We start from the raw sequence: 26,830 nt of genomic DNA on the forward strand, positions 1-26,830 counted from the left end.
CAAACTGAGAGAATAACAGATACAAAAGTCTTCTCTGGACAGGCAGATGCAGTATAGGCAGATGCATTATAGACAAATGCAGTACTACTCCTCACAGTATTTCATTTTTGTTTCTCAGTTTCAAAGGATTGTAAGACACACTCACCAGTAAGAACCATAGCCTATGGGCCATAGCCATAAAACAGAATCATTTCTACTTATTCCAGCATGACTCCCTATATGTGTAGCTTGACTGGGGTCAAGGTCTGGTACCTACATATAATTTCCATATTTGTAATGCTTTTTAGTGACTCTGTCCTGCAAGCTTAGCCCAACTGACGACCTTTATGACTATTGGGACTACCCTTGAAATCTGCAAAGTTTCAGCAAAGAGCAAAAACGATTCTGAGGACATGCATTAGCCTGCAGGTAAGAGCCTAGACTTGTTAACATATTTGGAAGTGATTCTGTGATTTTGGCCAAACAGTCATGGAATCTCAAAGAAAATATATTTTGCATCATTAAATACAACCTCTAAAACCTTCTGCCATTGGAAGTAATTTCATATGTATGTATGTGCTAGATATCCTTCCTACAAAATAAAAAGACAGTTCAATAAACTACTTTAATGATATGGTCCATAAATGTACTTGACTTACTTTTTCTCGTTGACAATGAAAATGAAGCAGCAAATTAAAGGTACAATTGTAAGAAAAAGTTACAATGGTGGCACATGAATTATTTTAATACCTTACCAACTGAGCCAGTGGTACTTCACAATTCATGAACAAATTTTCTATTACTACAGAGTCATGCTTTTATTGACTGGTATAAAAACACCATTTGTATCTTTTTTCACCCTGCTGTGTTTCTATTTTATTGGAAGTGTCCTGTAACAGGTATAACATCAGCTCAGATTACCAAGAAATCTATAAAATAGCTTCCTGCTACTACCTTTGGTGCAGATTGAAAGAATACATTATGATCCCACTGAGTAAATGATAAAAGCTGTTATTCACAGGCAAACATGATTTATCCTCACCTGTTCAAAATTCTGAACATACTCTTTTTGTTATTAAATTATGAAAACATTTCAGTGGCATTGATTAGGAACACAGATGCATTATTAAAGAGAGGCTATTAGAAAACATGTGTTCCAAATTTAAGTTCTGGGTTTTGTGATTCATGGCAGGACCACAAATATTTCATGAAAATGGACACAGACAGATACATCCTCGTGAATGCTCTTTTTCAGCATCAGAAATGTGTATTAGTTTTTTCTGTCAATGATTATAAATATGAAAATGACACTGCTTCATTCAACTTAAGCCTTTACTTAGTGCAGCTGGTATATTAAATTCAAATAAAACAAATATGAGCTTTTAAAGATTATCACATCTATTTCTTTACTATAGACAGTTTTTAATTTTTTTCCCTTGTAGAATTATAAAGCATCCCTTTTAAAGGGTATAGCTTTGTTTTATTCCAGTTCTACGCAAGGCTGTATTAAGAATAGTTGCCAGCTCCAGAACTAATTTTTCTGTACTTCAGCCAAGTAGTTGTTCAGCATCTAAAATATTTTTTAAAAATACACAAAATATGTGAACATAGAATTATAGACTCATAGAATCAGTCAGGGTTGGAAGGGACCACAAAGATTATCTAGTTCCAACCGCCCTGCAATAGGCAGGGGCACCCTACCCTAGAGCAGGCTGCACACAGCCTCATCCAGCCTGGCCTTAAACACCTCCAGCCATGGAGCCTCAACCACCTCCCTGGGAAACCCATTCTGGCCTCTCACCACTCTTATGCTCAACAGCTTCCTCCTTATGTCCAGCCTGAACCTACCCATCTCCAGCTTCACTCCATTCCCCCTAGTCCTGTCACTCCCTGAGAGCCTAAAAAGTCTCTCCCCAGCTTTTTTGTAGGCCCCCTTCAGACACTGGAATGCCACAATTAGGTCACCTGGGAGCCTCCTCTTCTCCAGACTGAACAGCCCCCAACTCTTCCAGTCTGTCCTCACAGCAGAGCTGCTGCAGCCCTCTGATCATCCTTATGGCCCTTCTCATGCTCCAGCATGTCCACATCCCTCTTGTAATAGGGGCTTCAGAACTGGATGAGGTACTCCAGGTGGGGTCCCACTAGAGCAGAGTAGAGGGGGAGAACCACCTCCCTCGACCTGCTGGCCACACTTCTCCTGGTACCGCCCAGGATCTGGTTAGCTCTCCAGGCTGCAAGTGCACACTGCTGGCTCATATTGAGCTTCTCATCCAGCAGCAAGAATGAACAAGAAAGGGACCTGTTGATCTTAGTACAATATACGATAGCTAAAATTATGAAAGGTAAAATCAAAAAGTGAAACCCCAGAGGTCTGAAAATCTCTCCACAGATACTCATTAGTCAGAATGCAACAGCACATTTTTCTGTCCCTATGGATAGCAAATACAAAAGCTGGTCTATTTGCAATAATGACATTGTACAAAGAATTGGACTAAGTATTTTGATTACATTGGCACGATATTGCTTTCAAAGGTGCTCAGAGCTGAAGGATGCATAGAAAGTGTCTGCACGTGAATGTGCGTATATCTGCAGACATTGATTTTTTACATTAAAAATGGAAGCATGTGATAAAATCATCTCCCTGTATGCTGAATAATTCATGCCTTCCCTGTCTTCTCCCGATTCCACTCACACTAATGACTGGGTTACTGCTGATGTACAACAATTTAAAATGTAACAATGGAGCTTTGAATTGCTTTCAAGTCCAGATTGCTTGAAAAAGTGATGTGAATACATGGAAGTGCAAGGGTTCACGCCAGTTCCTGGGCAAGTGGTACATCATTAATTGTGAATTCTTTCTATTTTTATTGAACACATCTTTTTGTCATTACATTGGTTTTGAAGGAAAAGTTGTGAAAAATATTTTTAGCATTTTCTTCTACATAAGAGCTGCTCAGAAGCTGGCTCTTGGTTTGTAGCTACATCATCAACATTTTGTGTCTCTTCTACTAAAAGTCAACTATTAAAATGCTTTCTCTGCACCTAACATAGATAAAATCCTCATGTTTCTAATGCTCAATGTCAAAATTTTGTAGTCCTTCCAAAATTCACCTGACAAACTCTGCTGATCATCTTCCTCTCCTGCTTTTTTGATGTGAAAGCTTGTAAATTTGTTTGGTGACTTCCCTGGAAGTTATACCTTAACGGTCTCTTTGCAAATGTGAAATAATAACCTTCTTTAGTTCAGCTTGTAAAAGTCAGGAATATGGCTCGTCATTTAAAGACTCAGCTTTGTTGTAAAAAATCCTAAGTAAATTCATTTCTATCAACTGAGATGTATTACATTTACAATGATTTTGTGGACCATAGTAACTTCCTTAATTTATTGTACCTTTGGCACTGTATGAAGAGAACACTAAAAGTCATACTTAACGCTGGGAGCTAGACTTAATCTCTGAAAGTGGCTGGAAATAAACTCTTGTTCATTTCAATGATTATAGGGTAAAATATACAGTTTATTGCTTTTAGGCTCATTCAATAAAGAGGTTTGGCAAGATGTCTACTACTTCTACAACAAAAATGTGTGTGTCACTTTCAGTTTGGTGAAATGAATGCCACAGGAATCCTGCATGAGACCACTATGAAAGGGGTACTAACAGATGCAATCTCTGCATTTTTAGCAGAGTGTCATTTTGACTTCATTTAACCTATTTTATTTTCATTCAGAAAGATAATTATCCGAATCTTCTACTAGAAGACAAAGAACTCGAGCAACTGCATAGGCCTATCCAAGTCACTGTGTGTATTGGTTTACAGAGTGTTTAATTAATTAAGCATGTCCTACAGCTACAAAGAAGATTAAATTCCTCCCTTTTTTCTGCCTTTGCCTTTGTGGCTGTGTGATGTACATTTCAGCTCATCATGATCCCTCCCCATAACAGTAATAGTCCCAGAATCACAGGATCACAGGATCACAGAATCACAGAATGTTAGGGTTTGGAAGAGACCTCTGTGCATGATCTAGTCCAACCACTTGCTAAAACAGTTTCAACTAGAACAAGTTGCACAGGAAACCATCCAGATAGGATTTTAGTATTTCCAAAGAAGGAGACTTCACAACCTCTCTGGGTAGCCTGTTCCAGTGCTCTCTCACCCTCTAAGGAAATAAATTTTTCATTACCATAGAATCAGCCAGGTTGGAAGAGACCTCCAAGATCATGCAGTCCAACCTAGCACCCAGCCCTGTCCGATCAACGAGACCATGGCACTAAGTGCCTCATCCAGGCTTTGCTTGAACACCTCCAGGGATGTATAGCTAGAATTTCTTATATTCCAGTTTGTGCCTATTGCCACTTTTCCTGTCATTTGGCACCACTGAAAAGAGATTGACCTCATACTCTTGACATCCACCTATTAGATATTTATGGCATTAATGTCATTTGAGTAATGATGTAATAGTAATTAATGTCACTTGAGGGTTTTTTGGATGCTTTGCATACTGTGTTAAGGAGGACTGGTGAAGGGCACAGGGAATGTGAATTGTTTCACATAAAGAAAGGTTAAGGGGAAGAGAAGACATGTAAGTGTTGCCTCATAGTATTGAACTGGCAATTCGTACCTAAGGTCAATACTAAGTAGGGTGCTGAACTACAGTATTGTTGTGTTGTCATTCAGGTATTTTTATATGACAGGAAAATTACACTTTTTAAGCTGGAGTGCAGAAGGAAATCAAGTTATCATTACTGCTCTCCATTTTCTATATATTATCTTTGGACTTCTGTGGGAGAAGAGGAATACTCCTCTAGTTGGCTGAGAATGTTTCAGTTATTTTCCCTCATGTTAGAGAAGTGACTGTTCTGTAACAGCATTGTAAATCTTATAAAGCACGATGTCTGTTTTGTAATACCCTCTTGGCAAGGAAAATTCTTGTCTTGGTTCTGCATAGAAGATTATGATACGAGTGCAGTATTTCACATTTCACAGGAATGACAATAACTTCTTTGACTTCAAAAGAAGCTTTTGGAGACAAATATTTGGCCAGCGCAAGTCTGACACAACACACTCCAGTGAAACATGGTGGTTTATACTAGTCGAGGATCTTGCCTTTCTCAAAAGCAAATCTTTTTAGGGTTATGTAACTCAGTAAATCCAGTTGTGTTTATTGCCAATGACAAAACTGAAGCATCTCTACACTACTGTATCTAAGGATCTCAAGAGGAAATAGTGAGTAACCACATCTCTGTATACTTAAGGAGACAGAAGTCAGACAGAAGAAATGAAGCATAAATGGAAAGATACCAGCCAAAAACATATTGCTGAAATAAAAATTAAGTGCACCTCATATATTGCTCTAAGTAGCAATAATTTTCATATTTTTTATCATTTCTGCATATTGCCATTGCTCCAAAGACAAGACTCTGACCCTGACCATAATGACACTCAGTAAAAAACCTTTTTTCCTTGCTAAAGTTCAGTAAAATTGGTAAGTTGGATTCAAATAGAATTTACCATTTTTGATGCCAGATTTGAAACAAAGGAGCACAGGTATCAGATAACTCTGAATTTAATAAAAAAAGACACATGTCAAAACGAGTTTGTAGGAACAGTAGTACAACTGAAGCTGGTGAAGAGGGTTTTCTTCTAATCTGGTTAATATTTTTGAATGTGGAAGTGCTAGGCTACTGTGACTCTATATTCTAACCCAGGCAGCAATCTCAGGCTACAGAAGTACTTTGGAATGTCTGAACAGAACTGTCGTGAAACTTTAAGTTCATATTCCCAGAAGTACATCCCAAGAAAAATGAAAGCTGTTAGTGAATGTGGTAGGATGTCTGATAACAAAGCAGCTAGAAAAGGCTAAAATACTCAATGTCCTCTTTGCCTTGGCATTTACTGTTAGGATCAGCCTTTAGGAATTCTAGGTCCCTGGACCGCAGGGAAGGTGGAGCAAGAAAAGCTTGACCTTTGAGCTTCACTAACCAGAAAGCCTTCTACAGTGAAATGACTAAGCCAGGGAGAAGAGAGCAGTGGATATTGTTTATCTCAGCATCAGTAAGGCTTTTGACAGTGTTTCCCATAACAGGCTCATAAACAAACTGACAAAGTACAGGCTAGATTAGCAGGCAATGCAGTAGTGCCAACTAGCTGAACCCTCAGGCTCTAGGAGTTATAATCCAGAACACAAAATAAAGCTTTGAGACCAAGCACTTGTAGTGAACCTCAGGGTTAAAATTGTGGCCAGTAACGTGTACCACTTTAATTAATTACCTGGGTAATGGGACATAGTGCACCCTCAATAAGTTTGCAGGTAAGACAAAGCTGAGAGTAATGATGGATACACTAGTAGTGATGGTTATGCTACCAGCACTGTGCCCAGGTGGCCAAGAGAACCAATGGCATCGTGTAGCCAGTAGGATGAGGGAGGTTATTCTTCCCCTGTAATCAACACTGGTCAGGCCACACATTGAGTACTGTGTCCAGTTCTGGGCTCAGTTCAAGAGAGATGTTGAGATGCTGGAACGTGTCCAGAGAAGGGTGACAAAGCTGGTGAAGCACGGCCCTGTGAGGAGAGGAGGAGGGGTCTGGGATTGTTTAGCCTGGAGAAGAGGAGGCTCAGGGGTGACCTCATTGCTGTCTACAACTACCTGGAGGGAGGCTGTAGCCAGGTGGGGTTGGTCTCTTCTGCCAGGCAACCAGCAACAGAACAAGGAGACACAGTCTCAAGTTGTGCCAAGTGGGAGGTCTAGGCTGGATGTTAGGAAGAAGTTCTTCCCAGAGCAAGTGATTTGCCATTGGAATGGGCTGCCCAGGGAGGTGGTGGAGTTGCCATCCCTGGAGGTGTTCAAGAAAAGCCTGGCTGAGGCATTTAGTGCCATGGCCTAGATGACTGGATAGGTCAGGGTGCTAGGTTGGACTGGATGATCTTGGAGGTCTCTTCCAACCTGGTTGATTTTATGATTGAGAGGAAACTCAACAGGCTGGAGAAATGGGCTATCAGGGACCTCACGAAGGTAATGCAGGGAAATATAAAAGCCTTCACATGAGGAGGAATAATTACAGACGCTAGTACATAATGAAATTCAAATGATTGGAAAACAACTTGGAAAAGAAGAACCCGTGGGACTCCAAGCTGGCTCTGAGCCAGAGGTGCTCCCTCATGGTAAACAAGGCCAATGGCATATTTGGCTTCACATAGGCAGAACATGTCTAGCAGGTCAAGGGAAGTAATTCTTCTCCTTTGCTCAGAACTAGTGAGACCCTTCTGGAGTTCTGTGCACAGCTCTGCATTTCTCAGTACAAGACAGGCATGGACATGTTGGAGGAAGTCCAGCAGAGGGTCATGAAGATGCTTAAGGGAGTGAAGCACCTATTGAATGGGGAGGGGACAAGATAGCTAGAATTGTTTAATCTAGAGAATAGAATTCTCAGGGAGATAATATTGGTGTGTATAAATAACCAGTGGAGAGAAGTTAGATCTTTCTTGGTGGTGCCCAGTGACAGAGCAAGACTATGGGCCAACATCGACATACAGGATATTCCATCTAAGCTCTTTTACTGCGAGGGTCATCAAACACTGGAACAGCTGACCCAGAGAGGTTGTGGAGTCTCCATTCCTGGAACATGTGCGTACATAATCTTGGGCAATTTATACTATTTGACTTGGATTTGAGTAGAGCATTTGAACTAGATGATCTCCAGAATTCTCTTCCAACACTGACTATCCAGTGATTCTGTGGTAAAAAATATTTTACTGTGAGGAAACTAATTTTTTTCAATCTCCAGTTTGTTTCCATCTTGCTAATGTTTTAGTGTCTCAAAACTTTTTGTGTTTTGTAACATCCTGTATAAAATCTGTGTGAATAATTCCATGTTTCAGAACCATATAAATACAGCAACTTTACTCTTTAAAAGGATAAAAATCGTAGAATCATAGAATCAGTTAGGGTTGGAAGGGACCACAAAGATTATCTAGTTCCAACCCCCCTGCCATGCCCAGGGACACCCTACCCTAGATGAAGCTGGACAGAGCCATATCCAGCCTGGCCTTAAACACCTCCAGCCATGGAGCCTCAACCACCTCCCTGGGAAACCCAGTCCAGCCTCTCACCACTCTCACAGTGAAGAACTTCCTCCTCATGTCCAGCCTGAACTTACCCATCTCCAGCTTCACTCCATTCCCCCTAATCCTGTCACTCCCTAATATCCTGAAAAGTCCCTCCCCAGCTTTTTTGTAGGCTCCCTTCAGATACCGGAAGGCCACAATAAGGTCACCTGGGAGCCTCCTCTTCTGCAGACTGAACAGCCTCAACTTTTTCAGTCTGTCCTCATAGGTGAGCTGCTCCAGACCACTACCAAAAAACTTCTCTGATAGACAAAATCAATCAAAAATTTAAAGAAATTAAAGAAGTTCAAGGTGACAATATCAGTTCAGGTACAATCACAAACTGTAGAAAGTGAAAGACTTGACGCAAGTTTAATTTGTTAGAATACATTTTGCAGCCATAGAAATTTACTAAAGGTTTGGTCAAATTCAGTTGAAGTTAAATTAGGCATGCATCCTGATTCTTGGTTAAAATTTTTCAGCTGCATCCTCCTAAACTAGTATAAGTATTAATAATAAAAAAGTCAGTACAAGCTAAAGTCTGCAGTTTATATTCTGTTACAAATTACACTTCAGATATTTCCAACTAATTGTTAAATTTAGACTTAGTAATTAGCACCATAAGAATCAACTTTATCACTTGCTTTCAAGGTGACATTTCAAACTCAATTACATTTTTGCATGCCCCAGACTGGTAGCTCTGATACACTCTCAGAAGACAAAACCTAGAAATGGGCCAAATGCAAATTGTCATGACAAGGTTCATAATAAGAAATAGACTTTTCCCCCCACCCTGTTTCAAATGTGGGTAAAATAAAATCTTTTTAGATACAAATCTTATCAGAGAGGTATGAATTTTTACCTCATAATGGTGGAAATAGAATATAAATTGGTAAACAGTCCTTATCCTGGGCTGCACCAAGAGAAGCATGGCCAGCAGGGCAAGGGAGAGTATTCTCCCCCTTTACTCTGCCCTCATCAGACCCCACCTGGACTACCGTGTAGTTCTGGAGCACCCAACACAGGAAGGACATTGAACTGTTGAAGCAAGTCCAGAGAAAGGCCCTGAAAATGCTCAGAGGGCTGGAACACCTCTGCTATGAGGACAGGCTATGAGAGCTGGGGGCCTTAAGCCTGGAAAAGAGACGACTTTGAGGAGACCTTGTAGTGGCCTTCCAGTATCTGAAAGGGGTTTACAGAGAGACTGGGGAAGGATTATTTACAAGGTCCTGTAATGACAGGACAAGAGGTAATGGATTTAAAATGGAAGAGGGGAGATTTAAACTGGATGTTAGGAAGAAGTTCTTTACAATGAGGATGGTAAAACATCAGCATTGATTGCCCAGGGAGGTTGTGGATGCTTCCTCCCCAGATGTGTTCAAGGCCAAATTGGATGAGGTCTTGAGTGACCTGTTCTAGTGGGACGCATCCCTGCCTATGGCAGGGGGTTGGAATTAGATGATCTTTGAGGTCCCTTCCAACCTAAACCATTCTATGATTCTATGTCTAGAGTTCCACTGTGTGAGAATTTTATCTAGCGACTTTAGAATTTCCAGGAGTTCTTATTAATAAGTACATTGGAATTCTTATTAACAAGTACATGAACACTGTCAGGAGATGCTACCTGGAGTTGCTTTTTAGTATGATAAGGTAATATGAGAACTTCAAAAGATAGCTTCAATGAACAGTCAAACCTACATAGAAATTCACAGCTGGATTTCATGTTATGTTTACTCAGTAGAGCCTACCCTTAGGAAGTTTTTGCTCTGCAGCTGTATAAAGACTGAAATTCAAAGCCACTTACTCCTGATCATCATTCAGAATTTCAGAGCTGAACTGAACTCATTTGCTTGCAAGACATATGTAGTGAAAGATCTTAAATTTATGATAAGGTAAGCCAGTCCTACCTTGATATATTTGTATTTACTTGCTTAACAGGTTCACAATAGGAAAGAGTCTCTGCAGCTGTTGAGGTATAAACACTAATACACTTCATACATGTGACACTGCTCTCAACTGCACTCTTTTAAGCTGACTTTAGAACAAAGTAGAACATAGAGGGAAGTGTTTGTTGTCAGTCTATAAAAGGAACAGAACAGTACTTTAAACAAAGAATGGCTATAAGATTCTGTTTTTCTATTGATGAGAAGCTGGAGGCATTTGAAATTATCATTTGCTTAGACCTCTTCCACAGTAAAGGACAATGAGTGATAATGTTTGTCCTAAGGCTTGTTTATGTTTTGTTTTCATCCTCTTGCATCCTCTTTCCCTTAGTTGTTGGAGCAGTCACAATGCCCATGGCTCTAAACAGAATGCTCTTCAATACCTACACTTCTCCAGCTTTTGCTCCTTATTGATAAAGAAAACTATGACTTGGAAGCTTTGACATTCTCTTCCAAATCCCTTACTGACTTAAACTCCCTATTCTCTCACAAAGGAAGGAAGCTGTATGACCTTATGGATAACACCTTTTCCCTTTGTCCTCATCTGTTTGTTATTATATTATGACCTAGAACTTTTTACAGATCCAAACTCCAGAAGCACTTTTTCATTAAGAGGGATGGGATGTAGGTTCCTAATATTCAATCAATTAAAATGTCAACTAAGTACCCAAATATAATGTGTGCTCTCCAAAGCATGATCAGCACGTTGGAGTTCTGAGCACTAGGAGTACTGATGGTACTTCACATGTGATGTGTTATTTTAAAAGTAAAGGTTTATTCAAAAGAAATGTTCTGTACAGTGTGTTCAAAATCTATTTCTTTTGGTTTTTTTTTTGTTCCATTGTGTAACACAAGAATTTTTTTCCCCCTGAATTAAACCAGTAAATGAATGTTACATGTAATACAATAAAAAACTAATTTACTGCTATTCTGAGATGTTACTGAGTTACATCTGGTTCTGTTCAATCCCTGTAATTTGACCAGGTGAGGATGCTTAGCATGACAAGTTTTGGAAGGTTCATCTGACCTAATCTCAGACTTGTAATGTCAGTATCTAAACCCTGCCTAATTTTTTTAGGCTGAGTGCAATTATAGGGAGAAGTAGACATAATCAGAATGCAATTCAGATATAGCAGTACATTACAGGAGATGAATCATGCCTTACAAAAAGCTTTTTTTTCTTTGGTTCTAAAGAGAATTGAGGATGATTGTCCCAAGAGGCCTATAATTAGTCTAACAATTCCAAGAGTTTTTTAATAGAGCCACCTTACCTAAGAAGAATGTAGTTGCTCTCCAGAACTACCTAAAAGGAAGCTGTAGTGAGGTGGTGGCTGGGCTCTTCTCTCTAGTAGTAAATGATAGAAAGAGAGAAAATGGCCTCAAATTGTGCAAGGGGAGGTCTAGATTGAATATTCAGAGAAAAAATCTTTACTGAAATAGTGGTCAGGTGTGTGGATAGGCTGCCCAAGGAGATGATGGTTTCACCATCCCTGGAGGTATTAAAACATGTGTAGATAGGGTACTTCAGGACATGGTTTAGTGGCTATGGTGGTGTTGGTTTGACAGTGGGACTTGATGATCTTAAAGGTGTTTTCCAATCAAGCCAGTTCTATGATTCTATGAAAGGGGAGGCTACAGGGAGCATTCACAGGTATTTAGTGAGCAAAATGTAAATGGGAAGTTGCAGTTTTTGAAGTTCATCAGACGTCTACCATGAAGCATTTTGCTGAAAACTAAGTAGTTACCAAAGTTAGAGGCTTAATCTCTTAGAATCAGTTAAAGAAAAGAAACTAAGTAATTACCTAAGTTAGAGGTTTAATCTCTTAGAATCAGTTAAAGAAAAGAAACAGCCTGTTTCAGAAGTTGATTTGAGCCCAGAACTTTCCTATAAAACCATAAGTTAAGTTGGCAAGACCTCTCTCTGGAAACCTTTCTCTGTTGGCTGTATGAAGAATATTTTGGCATAACTTGAAAACAAGTTTGAATTAAATGTCTAACCTGCCAACCTGAATCCCACTCCCAAAGTGTACAATATAAACACTCCACTGATTTTCCCATGAATAGAGACTGTTATCAGTGCGGCCTTTACATCTAGGAATCAAACACACATTGATAGTCTAATCTTAATCAATCTACTGGAGTATGAAACACTCTTTGTCAAAGTTAGGTCAAAGTTAGGCTATATAGGAGAAGGCATTCATGTCTTGTACTTCATAACACTGCAGTTACCTGCATATTCTAGAGCAGGGCTCCTCAAACTTTTCAAACAGGGGGCCAGTTCACTGTCCCTCAGACACTGCCGGGGGCCAGACTATAGTTTGTCGGGGGCTGGACTATAGTTTGGTTTCAGCCCAGTAGTACTGGGGGCCAGACTACAGTTTGGTTCTAGCCCAGTCCCGGTGGGTGCTTGGGGGCTGTGGAGGCCAGTGAGCAGATTAAGTGGCAGGAAGTGGATGCTTGGTATCCCCCCAACCCCTGTCGGGGGAGTGGGAGTTCTGTAAATACCGGCGGGCCAGATTGAGGACCCTGGGGGGCTGTATCTGGCCAATGCACTGTAGTCTGAGGAACCACGGTCTGGACTAATCATTCTATTATATGTTACTATTATCAGTCCTATAGGGAGCTATAATCCATTATGGGGATGCAAACCAGAGCTTCTACAGAGTCTTGCACATAAAGAGGTAAAGTGTAGTTCTTATGGGAACATCTGATGGAGACAACTGAGTGAATTGACAGAATTCTGCTATAAATGCAAGTGAAATCCAAGAAGACTTGTTGTAAAACTACTTGTTTGCTCTTCTGTACAATACACATCAAGAATTTCAGCCTAGCATCACAACCAGGTATTAAATTCAATTTGAATAACGTGGTTTTGTCAGATTTTTAATACTTCAGAATTGCAGCCAGCAAAAAAACTATCCTGAACATAGGTAAGATGTAATGGTTAATTACAATCTGAGTATTATTTCTACCTCTGAATTTTTTAAGCTTCATCTTCCATTGCCTGGACCCTGTTATCTATTTTTCTGCTAAATTAAAGGGTCAGTAATTGTCAAAAAAAATCTTCCCTCTGCCAGTATTAGACTCTGATCAAATCAGTTAACTTATTAAGTGAAATAACTTTAGGTTTTCTGTCTTTAATTAATGTACAAGCTTGTTCTGGGCACTAAGCACCTGGTACAGCAATTCAAATCAGCAAAAAACTTTGCAGTGATATGAACCTGTGTAGTATCAACGTAAAAAAGAGATAAGAATAAAAGGAATCTTTCTTGGAAATCCCTCTTCCCCTTTCTGAATAAAAGAAAATGTATGTCATAAAATAAAAATCACAATGGTGACAATAAATTACACAGGAAAGTTTACAGTGTACACAAGCTAAGGGAAAGGGAATCAAAAGGCTGAAGCAGAACACAGCAAAAAGATTCTATTCATGAATATCCTCTTCCAACTTAGGATACAATTCTACACTGTCGAGTAAAGTATTTTCACTTCTTTCTTAGAAGTGAAATCAGAAGATAGTGGCACACATAATGGAAAGTTACAATGCTGAGTAAAGTTCTACTAAAAGACACTTCCCCCCCCCCAATCTGCTGTCTAATACATACATTAGAAAAAGCTGCAAATAGAAGAATGATTCCAGAAAACACAGGTTTGGAGCATCTTAAAGAGTTTCTGATAAATAAGTGGATGTAACTTATGTCCAAAGCCATAAAACTAGTGTCCTAAAACTAGTGAACTAGAATTCATCCTTGAGTTACTCAAGGTAGAGCAGACAAACACATGAGAATATGTAGCTGTCATTGTCCTGCCACCATTAGTCACAACTTTCACAGCCTGGGTTTACAGGGCAACAATGTATTATTTTAAACCTTAAAATAAATCCAGATAGATTTTATTTACAACCAGCCAAAACATATTATGCAATGGAGGTTTGAGTTACATGTTTTAATTAGAATTTTTAAGTGCTTATTTTTCAATTTGTGCCTGTCATCACTGGAGTGAATAAAGGGGAATGCCAAGGTTACTAAGAGATACTGCAAATCAAAGACAAACAATTATATCTGAAAAGCACATCAGCACAAAGTGAGAACATCAGCTGGAATCTCATCAGGGTGACAGATGTCAAGTGCAAGTTTTCCAAAGAGTGCATCCAGAGCCCACAGAAATCACTGAGAATCTTCAGTTAGTGCTGCTTTTGGGCATTGGCTATTGGAAGATGCCATGAAAAAGCAAAAGTAAAAAACAAAGCAAAACATATGGAATCATTGAATGTCTCATATTTTATAATCCCGAATTTACAGCGTGATGAGATAGGCCATAGAATATGGCTCAAAATCCTTCAACATTTTGAGCCAATTGAATTTTGGCATTCATGAGCCACATACTACTCCTTCATAAAGTTTTCCAGTGGCTTAGTGTATGTTTGGATCAATAGCAAAAACTCATTTTAACCTGGAAAGCATGTTGGCATTATGGTTAATAACATGCCTCTATGAGCATCTGTGTAGTAATTTGGCTCTCAGAAAGGGAAGGTTGGTAGTGAACAGCCTCAAATCACTGACCTCATTTTGACATGCACTTACAAGCCATCATCGAATTTAATTGTGACTAAGTGCCAGGCCTTTCAACAAGCTGTTCTGAGGTTGTTCGGTTTGAGTCCAGAATGAATAACTTTAGTATGGCTAATTCTGACAGTTTCACATATTTTTGGGCAACTAACATGATTTGTAGGAAATGTTAAACTGTAGACAGCAGATCACACACACTGGAATTCCCCCATTATGTCAGGCAAAGTGATTTGTCTAGAGAGAAAATGTGGGACAAATTCTACAAGGAATGGATGGAGCATAGACTTATAGGGTTTCCTGAGTTCATTCTGTTTCAGTATTTGATTTAAGCCTGTTTATATATCTACTGAAGATGGTAACATCTGGATTTAATAGTCAACAATATTTTTCAAGACTGTTTATATTTTTTTTCTTTTTTTTTTTCTTTCCCCCCCCTGTCCCTGAGATTCTTTGGTACTGTCCCTGAGTGGGAAAACAGCAACATTAATATGTAATATGACAGTTGAAACTTCTCTTGGCAAATAATTGGAATCCAGAAAATACACAAAGAAGCTCTTTCTAGACACTTTGTGACTGGAGAGAAAACAGACAGATAAGTGATTGCTCTTCCTCAGAAGAACAAGAATGTGTATTTACAGAAAGTGTGAGCAAGATTGCAGGAAATCTGAGGCACAACAGAGTGGCTTAAATGAGACCATCAGTATTCATTATACTGTTCTGCATTTAGCAACACAAGCTAAAACATACTCAGTTTAAGATGTTCCTCCATTTTGCGTGAGAATAGGACAAACTATTTCGAGGCCCTGGTGTAAGAAGGTGTTGTTAATTCTTTTATTTGATGAGAATATGACACTGAGCTCACAAATAGCACTAGATGTGGATGTGTGGACAAATGAATCAAATTCGAATGGTCACATTTGGCTCCAGGTTTGAACTTCAAAAGTGAAAAATCTAAAAATAATTCCAATAGATGTGTAAGTTCCCATTACATCCAGGTAAGAGGCAGTCAAGAGTGTCAGTGCAACTTATGTGAGTGCAGTAGCTTTAGACAGCTGTAACTGGAGGAAAAACATATCCTCAAAGCAGAATCTTAATCTCACAGTGAATCCTAATCTGAAGTTTGCCACAAAATGGAATGCATCATTTATCTTGTTTTTTTCACTGTAGATAGACAGGACTACTACCACTGCTGTTGTTAAACTGAGGAACAAAATATATGTTCACCATGTAAAATTGATTTCCACTGGATGGAATCAGTTATGGTAAAACAAATTTGGCCTTGACACAGAGATAGAGAGCAATTTATCTGTCATGTTTCCATTTAAGCTCTTATGCTGAACCTAACACATCTATCTTTAGGTGCATTAGGTTCTTTATACCTACTAGACCTGTCTTTGCCACTTATTTTTCAGATCTGAGTTTATCTTATATTTCTGTCTTGTGTCTACTCTATATGCCCATGAGTTCAGAATAACCTGCAGTAATAAAAAATATGATTAGATACAGTAGGCTGAAGAGAGGTTAACATCAAGAGAGATTTGGGCCAAAAGCTGTATTGTATTGATGCTCAAAGTTTGGGCTTACAAAAATAATATATTCTATAAAATAGTCTGTATTAACAACAAAAATTAAAGTATCTACTAAACATCTGTTTAAGTATTAGCAACAAAAATAAATACTACTAAACATCTGCTTCATAGATCATGGCATAATGTAGAGTTGAGAAAACACTGTCTAATCTGCTTAAAAATCTGGTCATACTCTATGCACTTGCAAGGATCTCAAGCAGGAAATGATGGAAAGCTCCACTAACTTCAAATAACTCAATTGTTTTTCCTTTTCTAATCAAATATCTTCATAGTGAGGACACAGAAAGGCATCATTCAGCAGTCAGTGTGGTTGTGAAAGCATGAAATATGGCACTTTACTTTCATTGTAACATTAAAGATTAAAAACGTTTATTACCTGTTATTCTTCTACTAATCTTTTTGTGTGGAGGAAAATAGAAGTTGCAGTCTTAATGCATAAAAAAATCACAATGTGCATTTATAGTTGAGAGCAAAGGGTTGGGGCTATGAAAATTATGTAAATGATGAATTCCAATGAAAGAACTTTCAAACCCTTAGGGTCTTCAAACAGCATTAATTCAAGAAATTAGATACAAAATTTAACTTTTTCAAGCTAATAATGATTTCATAAGGAAAAACTCGTTAGTAAAGGTGACAAATATGAAGTTCTATTGAACATTTAAATTCAGGAATCTTAGTATGCGCCCCTGGGATATATTTACACAGCCAATGACTCTCTGATGTTATTAAGTAATTTATTTGAGAAAGTCTCCATTCATGAGTTTACATAAGAACAATATCAGGTTTACAAAGGCTTGTGTTGTCAGTTTAGCAAATGCCTAATTCACAATGACTTTTGCTTAAGATTTTCATTAGGTTGTTCAATATTGTTTGATCACTTAATGTCAGCTTCATAAGATCATAATTTCTACTACATGAAGAGACAAAATTAGAAGGAAAAATAAATTAAAAAGAGTCAGATAAACTTAAATTCAAATTGGCTTCACCACAAAAGATAAGATAACAGTGCCACCAATTGTGATTATACCTTGCCTGGGTAAAAACTACTCATGTTTGCAACCTGAATTTTTGCTGTAGTGTATTTCTATATCAACAGCATCCAAATTGATCTGGAGTGTTGTGTACAGTTTACTTGTGCAGAACTGACCTCTGATGTGACAGTATCAATTTCTGACAGCATTAGTTAGGGAGGCCATCAATTAGATAGGTACATAAATAAAACCACATCTTGATTTCTATGCTTACTTGTGCTGCAGTTTACGGCCTCCAGCCAGTGTTGCAGGTAATGTGCATATATAACTAAAGATGACAATTCCTGCATCAAGGACCAGAGTGGATTTGAGACAGAGAAACAATGCCAGATCTCTTGATGCTGAAAACAGAGCTGATCAAAACTGTCAACAGAATATTCATCATGCAGAAAATGCTGGTTCATCAATACAGACTATTTCTCAGGAATTGTGCTAATTTTGCTCCACTTTCTAATGAAATACAGGCAAGTCTTAAAAATGTTCATCATATCCTGACTAGGTCAGTCACTATCATTCCACAAGAATCACCATGGTCCCCAGGCACACAGGGTTGTGCTGGAGGAGGTTTGATTCAATAAGTGTTTGAGATCACAGCTGGTTCCTGTTACAATCTGCTTCTGGCACTTCTCTCCTTCCCAGGATGATTCTTACTCTCCCATCATCAACATGTTTCCTGCGCTCAGTATCTTTCCACCCTTCTCTGTTCTACCCATTCAAACTAAAATTGCAACACATCACCCTTTCTACTTCCATAGGAGGGATCCAATCTGTACTCCAAGGCTTGTCTCTATCCTTTCTCATTGCATGGGTCCTAAGACAGTTGAAACTTCAAGAACAATCTGTCACATTTGACTGGACTGCAAGATGGCTGGAGGATCTGATTCAGACATGAAAAGACAAAAATCTTTTTCTTGGGAACATCTCCAATGAGACATAAATATATGACTTGAAAATAGAACACAATTACTATCTTGAGTGAAACCTATCTTTCAACAGACCTAGAAGACCCTAAATTTTTCACTTTTTGTGTTTTGCAGGCAAGAACAGATTCATTTATATTTACTGACACGTGGCAGTCAGTTGTAACTGTGTTAGATTCTCTGACAAAGTGGTTCTCTGATGTTTTAAGGACTTCTGAAATGCAGAAAGACTATATAAAAGTAGGCTCCATTAGTAAGTAGGATAGTCACAGGATAGGAGTAAGGCCAGAAAGGTAATAATCTTGGAAAGAATTGTCTTGCAAAGTAGTAGTGCTCAAACAGAAATCACAAGGTTGTTATTGGAAAGCTGAGAATTTAGGAGGTGAGAAATGACACAAAAGTAGGCAAGGGTTCATAAGCAAAAAGTGGTGATGCTGTTCAACAATACCCAAAAAACTTGATATCACATGTATTACAAACCCCAAATCATGCCCTATATTGATGTACTAGAGCATATTCAGGGTTTACCTCTACCTCCCAGCATAATCTCACACATCTAGTACTCCTCTGGCAATATAAAGAAAGCTCTGACAGAAGGAAAACTGATGGGAGAGGAAGAAATAAGTAGAAAAATGAGTGTTAATTACTATAGACAGACAACACAGCGTTAGTAACAGAAACCTGGAAGCACTGTGACTGGTGATTGCAAAAGGACACAAAAAATAAACAGAGAAAGAGATTTTATATGTTGAAACTATGTAGTTTAACTGGATTAGTATTAAGTTATAATTTGGCTGAGTAAAAGAAAGAAAGCAGTTATGGATGTTTTCCAGACACAGAAGAGGATTTGGCAGGATAATATTTGAAAGGAATTGAAAAAGGAGAAATGTCTGGAGTCAAATTAAAAAGTTTTCATATAGGTAGTGTTAAGAAATAGATTACCTTTCACCAAGAAAGCATACTGTTCATATGATCAGTTGTCTGAGTACTTAAAAAGAGAAGTGGAAAGCAGGAAATAAAGATTAAATGGATCAATACTTATTAATATCTAAAGGACAGAAGTCAGTTGGATGGACTTAGTCTCTTTTCAGTCGTGCTCAGAGACAGGACAAGGGGTAATGGGCACAGACTGGAACACAGGAAATTCCACTATGAGGGAAAAGGTCTTTCCTTTGAGGGTAATGGAGCACTGGCACAGGCTGCTGAGAGAGGCTGTGGAGTCTCCTTCTCAGGAGAGATTCGAGACCTCCCTGAACATTGTGATCCTGGGCAACCCACTCTAGGTGATCCTGTTTTAGTAGAGAGGTTGAACTAAATGATCCCCAGACGTCAGTTCTAACCCCTGTTATTCTGTGTAGTATCTGTGTAAAAAGAGCCATCATTAGGCTTGTCAATAGCCATTTAGGGCTATTGTTTTTATTTCCCTAGAAATTCCATTGAAGGTTTTTTTGTCTGTTAAACCATTATGTTCCTAAGTAATCACATCCTTATGCTAGCCTAATGGGACTGTAAAGAGACCCTTCTCAGACTCAAGGTCGTGGGATTCATTTAAGTGGAGGACACTGAAGCATAGTGCCTGACACATCTCTGTTCAAAACAGCTCTTCTTCAGAGATTCCTCATTGTAAGTTTGAATTTGATTACCCACACCCACCACTGGCTACATGAAGGAAGACTGTTTCCATTTCCTCTTGTTTCATAGAAAGGAAGAAGGTGGTGTAAAGGTGTCTAGAAGACTGAATCCTCCTTGTGAAACTGTCAAAGTTTTTCATAGTGTTGTCTTTCCATATGACACTGAGATATTCTCACATCACAAGGCAAGAAAGAAGTAGCACAATTCCTGCTAATGAGGTAAAACTACAGAAAAAGAAAAATGGAATAATTTGGCAATAAACATTGGATTTGGTCTATATGAAACCTGTGCAATAGTATCTCTGTGGTGTCTGGTTCTGCTCCTGAAGTTATAGGATGAGGGACAATGGTTTGAAGGTAGAGAAGAGTAGATTTAGATTGGATGTTAGGAAAAAGTTATTTACAATGACTGTGCTTGAGCACTGGATCAGGTTGCCCAGAGAGGTGGCTGAGGCTTTGTCTCTGGAGATATTTGAGGTGAGGATCAGCGAGGCTCTAGGAAACGTCATCTAGTTGTGCATGTTCTTGCTCACTACAGGGGAGTTGGACTATGTGACCTTTAGAGGTCACTTCAAACGGGGTGATTCTATGATTCTGTGTTGACCACTTGGTGTCAGCTGTTGCCAAAATAATATAAGAAGATTCATCACTTGGGTTCTTATGTTCCTAGATAAAATTAAGCATTTCCTACATCCCTCATAGCTGTGAGTTGCTGGGGAAGTGTGTCTTGACTCCCTACACATTTGTTTAGTTCCTTTTCTGCTTGCTTCAGTGACGTCCTAGTTAAAGGCAGTTAAGGAAGAAATAGTTCTGTAATTGAATCATCCACAGCAGTGAATTTTACTGTTTGATACAGAATGTAATCATGTAATACACAGTTAGACAACTATGTCAAACTCTGATTTCTTAATAGAATAGCTGCACAGTGTTTCTCTGCTGTTTGTTAGTAGCCTTGCAAATTGTCCAGAATGATAAAGAAAATGTATTTCTATTCCTTAAAGGTGAGACAAACAGGTCTTAGGTAAAATTTCTCTAGCTTCAGAGAAAACAAAAACCATTACACACATACAACAGGGATATGAAACTACATGTGATCTTTCCTAACTAAACTGGCAGTTGCTTAAGTGTTGCATAAAAATCTGAGCAATCAGGATCATATAGCTGCACTAAAGGACTTGAAATTTCATTTTGATTATATTGTAGACATTTTAAAAGACCTAAAACTGGTATTGTTTATTCTTGAGCTCTGGAATTTGGCAAAGTTTGGTCTTGCAAGATGTTTTTCATTAGAGGGGGCGAGTCATTGATGTGGATCAGGGATGTTTTCAATACTAACTCGATTCTTTCTTTAGAACTATATACACATATGGTCATTTCCAGAACATAAAAGGATAAGACTAACTGCTTTTTTCCCCCTCTTTCTCAAAAGTCTACCATTTGAGGTTTTTACTCAAAAAAATCCCATTTAATAGTTCTTACAAACAGAACTTCACTATGTATAGCAAAAAGACAACGCAAGAAAAATATATCCCTCAGACAACGTGATTCTCATACAATTTTTCAAACAGCCCAAGAAAGAGTGCTTTTTACTTGAAATGGCCCTGAGTCTGTAATTTTACCATTTGGAAACCAAATTTAAAGAAATCAAGTTTATCCATTGGAGGAATTTATCAAACATATTTTCTGCAACATTTATCCTGAATATAGTTTGACCAGTCTCCCTTTCTTGATCTGTCTATCTGTTTGTCTAACTAACTACATATACACATGCTCACATACCTCTTATAAAAGGTACTGAGGTTTCCATGCAAAGTGGGAAAGAACAGAAAGAGTTACAGTGGCATGTGTTCACAGAAACATAATGCTAGCTAGGTTATTAGAGTACCTAATATAAGGAAATTAACTATGAGTTATGGCAGCTAATGAATTAGACAAAGCTTGCTTAACATATCTCTGCATTAAGTATCTGCTGCATTAATTGTCTCCAAAATCTGTTCCATTTGTAATCTAACAAGGTATGCTCCATTATTATTTTTATCCAGTTCATTGCTTGATTCTATCTGTCCCTTCAAAATTAGCTTGTTTAATCAGAAACCGCTTTTGTGGCAGTTCATTTCACATGAAAAGGAGGAATTCTTGTTTACTGAGAAAGTAATTGGATTATAATTTTGAAAAGAAAGAAATATGAATTGTAACAAAATGTTTCTTAAAAATACATGGAAGCATGAAAACCAGCAAACCCAAAACAAATTAAAAATTCTAATGAATGAAAAGGCTATAAATAGAACAGGAAACTGGAAAGAATAATTTATCATTTTAACTTACCCACTCCTCGTTATTCTGTTGAAAAAGGCTGAATAGCTAAATAAAGAAGAAAAGATTTATGTATTTACTAAACATGGTCAAGTAAATGTTTATATCAGATGTCATTTTTCTTCTCTCTTACCAGCTCTTGTAAACAGTAATTAAATCTTCCTTACAGAAAGAAGAAAAAATAATTTAACCACAGGCTAGGAGTCTGCATTTGAACTTCTGTTATTGATTAAATGGTATTGATAAAATTTTCATGACCTTAAGTAGACTCTATAAAAGTTGCACACACCATCTTGTTGAATGCATCTGTATATTTTTCAGTGAAAGAGAGAGAATGCAGAAACTGTTTGAAAAACCCTAGGCAATATACTTTGGATGGTATATATCACAGTACCACAGTATCACAGTATCATCAGGGTTGGAAGAGACCTCACAGATCATCTATCTCATATATTTTCTTTATTCTCAGCACTTCAACTCACATAATGCTAGAGGATCTGTTTTTTTTTTTATCCATGAGCTCAGATTTTCTTGATACTCTTCAGGAAATTTTTTTTTTTAGACAAAACAAGAAAAGCAACAAGTCTTAAATATATGAGAACTAGCTGAAAGGAATTATGAAAATTGCCTAGAAGAAAATAAAACAGCTAGAATGGTCAAAAATAGTGCATGCAAAAGTCTAGAAACTGGAAACAAGATTTGATAAATAAATTATAATCTTATACATTTATTATAATCTTATATTATAGAGAAATAGAATAACATAAAATTCTGAAATTCCCAGAGTAACCTTAACTCTTACCTCTTCTGCTGATTAACAGCTTGAGCTCTTTCTATTTGTAGACCTAATAAAGAAGAATACAAAATAAATTAGATGAAGTAAAAGATGTGAGAAATACAGTTGTAGATTTGCAGTGATTTAACATGATTTCATTTATCTGAAAATCATTCAGGATTTCCTGGTTTAGGAGTTGCAGTTATGATAGCAATTCAGGCTTTGATCCTTAAATTACATGTCTGGGGCCTGAAGTAATAACAATCTGGGATTAAAAGGGTTCAGTTCTTATCTATGTTACCAAACAGGTTGTTTATAGTGCAGTTTATTCAGTGATTATACCCAAATTTAGTGCAGAGAGATTGATAAAGTTAATCACCAAACACTCAGAATAAAGATGAAAGCAAACTGGAGCTGACTCAGCAAAGATAGGAGTCGAATGCCAGATTATCCACATAAGTGTGTTAGTAAGAGAAATTTCATGCATGACAGATGTTAGAATGGGCATTAAATATGGTCAGGTCAAAAATCATTAACAGTTCCATAAAGCATATTATTAAATGTATATGCACAGTGTCACAGACAAACTCTTTACAACCTCAAATGGTCAGTTTATGATAAAGAAGTTAAGCATCTTCTTAATAATCACTTGATGTGCTTACTTGAAATTCAGAAAGTTTAATAAGCTACCAGTACCATAAGACTATAAAAGGCATATGGAAGACACAGAGGTAAACAAAGACAGCCAGCATGGCTTCACTAAGGGTGATTCCTGACTAACCTAGTGGCTTCCTATGATAGAGTGACTACATCAATGGATGAGGGATGATCTATGAATGTCATCTATTGGGATTTCTGCAAGGCCTTTGACATGGTCCCAAACACATCCTACTCACCAAGATGAAGAGACACAGATTTGATGGGTGAACAGTTCAATAGATAAGGAATTGGATGGATAGTTGCATCCAGAGGATAGTGCTCAGTGGCTTGAAGTCGAGGCGGAGATCAGCGACAAGTAGTGTCCCTCAGGGGTCTGCACTGGGACCAGTACTGTTTTGTATTTTTATCAGTGATATAGGCAGTAGGATCAAGTGCACCATCACCAAGTTTGCAGAAGACACCAGGATGACTGGTACTGTTGATATGCCAGAACGATGGGATGTCATCTAGATGGGCCTGACAAGCTGGAGGGGTTAGCTCAGGTGAAGCTCATGATGTTCAACAATATCAAGTGCAAGGTCCTGCATCTGGGCTGGAATAATCCTCACTATCAACAGAGACTGGGTCATGACGTGGTAGTAAGCAGGCCTGTGAAAAAGGCCTTAGGAGTTCTGGTAGGTGAGAACCTGGACATGAGCCAACAATGTGTGCTTTGGGCCTAAAGGCCAATAACCTCCTAGGCTGCATCAAAAGAAGTGTGACCAGAAGGCCAAGCCAGGCGATTCCACCATTTTATTCTGGAGCACTGCATCCAGCTCTGGTGCCCTCACCACGAGAAGGACGTGGATATGTTGGAGCAGAGCCAGAGGTGGGCCACGAAGTCGCTCAGAAGCCTGGGACACCTCTGCGATGAGCACAGGCTGAGGGAGCTGCGGTTGCTCAGCCCGGAGAAGGGAAGGCTCTGGGGAGATCTAACAGCAGCCTTCCAGTACCGGAAGAGGGCCTATGTGAGGGCTGGAGCTGTTTACAGAGGCCTGTAGCAATAGGACGGGGGACAATGCTTTAAAGTTAGCAAAGAGTGGACTTAGGTGGGACGCTAGGAGGATGATCTTTACAACGATGGTAGTGGAACGCTGAAACAGGTTGCCAGGGAGGGAGTTGAGGCCCCATCTTCGGAGATACTCGAGATCGGGCTCAGTAAGGCTCTGGGCCTGCTCAGTGCAGATGACCTGTGGGGGTCTGTGAGTCTAAATCCTCTCTCTTGGTCATCAACAAAGACAAAGATTGCATCGTCTCTCCCTAATCAACAAAGACAAAGATTGCTTTTGTTAACCTCCGGACTCAGAGGAGGTGCTTGGCCGAAAGCTCAGGGAGGCAAAACAACAGACAATGCCTTGGAAATTCCTGGAGCTCAGCCTGGCTTGCATGCCCAGGATGTGTACATCTTATGTCCGCTACCCCGAAGAGAAAAGGCTGATGTGTATTCGGGGTACGGACAGGCACAGCGCAGGGTGGAGGCCCTTGCCCGGCGCTGCCGCCGGACCCCTGAGAATGCATGAACACACAGAAAGGTTTCCTGGCGAGCTGCACCGGGACACTGATCTATAAAAAAGTATAAAAAGTCATAAGCAATGCCTACCAGAGTGTGGACTACCAAGCGTGGACCTCCAGAGCTGCACCACCACCTGCAGCACCACCAGAAGAACCCCTGACAAACTCCACAGATCATCTCTGGGCCGCGCACACGTCTCTCTCTCTCCCCCCGTCTGCAGCTGATGGTAATAGGAGCCCAACTCTTTTCCTTCCCTGCTTCTTTTCTTCTCCGTTGTTCTCTTTATCTCTCTCCCCTTCTCTCTCTCTCTCTCCCCTTCTCTCTCTCTCTCCTTCTCTCCTCTCTCTCTCCCTCTCTCTCTCTCTCTTTCTCTCCCTCTCTCTCCCTCTCCCTCTCTCTCTCTCTCCCACTGTTCTGTCCAGCCTTATCCTTTAATAAATAATTTTGTGATGATATATGGTCTCGTTTCCATTTCACAACATGGAAATCTGTAAGAACAAATCTTGCTTCTCTGAACAGAGATATTGTTAATTTCTATTCTCTGGACCTTGACAAGGTCCCCTCCAACCTAAACCATTCTGTGATTCTATGATGGAAAAATGACCAGACTGAATTCTATTTCTTGTGGTCACCACTGTTTGTGTAGCTACTGAAGACCATAATTATAACCCAGGTACTAAGGGGATCTTGCTTATCCAAGTTGCATGGAAAGAAAATAATTGATGTACAGTGACATGTACTGCTACTATTCCTCTGATGACTGGACCAATGTCTCATTGCAGAAAACAATAGTATTTCACCTGAGAAACAAAGTTTTGATTAAACTGGAGCCAATGACTACTTCAGGGAGATTATTACTTACATAAGGTAGGGAATGATTAGTATTTAGATAGGAGAGACACAGAAAACCACAAAATACAAAATACTTTTAAAATACTATTCCTTATGCTCATCTAAATATGAAGTAGTGTTGCACCTGCTCATAAGAAACCCCAAGAAATAGACAAGGTAAACCATGAACAGTCTCACAAAATATTGGAGCTTTGCTCTGTGTGTATGTGTTAAAGTGAGACAATCTGACAGTGCTAAATTCAAGGCTGGAAGTAGCAAGGATTTTGATAGTGAACAGGTAATATTAAGCTCAAAAGTATTAGCATATATAGCATATATTCTGTATATTAGCATATATATCTGTGTGTGTATATATATCTATGTATATTAGCATATTAGCATATGTATATAGCATATATCACAGTATCACAGTATCATCAGGGTTGGAAGAGATCTCACAGATCATCAAGTCCAACCCTTTACCACAGAGCTCAAGGCTAGACCATGGCACCAAGTGCCACGTCCAACCTTGCCTTGAACAGCCTATATATATAGCATATATTCTGTATATTAGCATATATATGTATATATCTATGTATATTAGCATATTAACATAAGCATATAGCATATATATAGCATATATTCTGTATAATTGTGGGGTTGGTTGGTTTTGGTTTTTTTTTGTGTGTGTGTGTGTCTAGATACACACTGCTATAGCTTAAAAGGCTCACAAAATGCAATCAAATATGTCCAAAGTTCTCAAGCAGTTTATTCCCTTCATATTTAATACTTTGGTATCTAGGATAATGAACTTGTAATAATTTAATTCTGTCAAGCCAGCTCTCTACTACTGTTTTATCTTCTATTCCTGCTGTTCAAGTTCCATTCGAGGCCCTGTAATTGGAATGAGCGCACTTTAAATCCTTGAGCAAGGATC

General features: G+C 38.8%; 1 protein-coding gene across 2 annotated transcripts in view; it reads right to left on the bottom strand.

Moving 5' to 3' along the window:
- CELF2 (CUGBP Elav-like family member 2) overlaps positions 1-26,830 on the bottom strand; it is a 649,329-nt gene that overhangs the window by 499,594 nt on the left and 122,905 nt on the right. For both annotated transcript variants that reach the window (XM_064142683.1, XM_064142686.1), the window contains 2 exons: positions 22,878-22,920; positions 22,088-22,123 (listed from right to left, as the gene is read on the bottom strand). The gene's annotated coding sequence lies outside the window, so the exon portion shown is untranslated. Of the gene's footprint in view, positions 1-22,087; positions 22,124-22,877; positions 22,921-26,830 lie in introns of those variants that run through there.

This window comes from Pogoniulus pusillus, chromosome 4 (assembly GCF_015220805.1).
Source record: "Pogoniulus pusillus isolate bPogPus1 chromosome 4, bPogPus1.pri, whole genome shotgun sequence".
NCBI classification, from domain to species: domain Eukaryota; kingdom Metazoa; phylum Chordata; class Aves; order Piciformes; family Lybiidae; genus Pogoniulus; species Pogoniulus pusillus.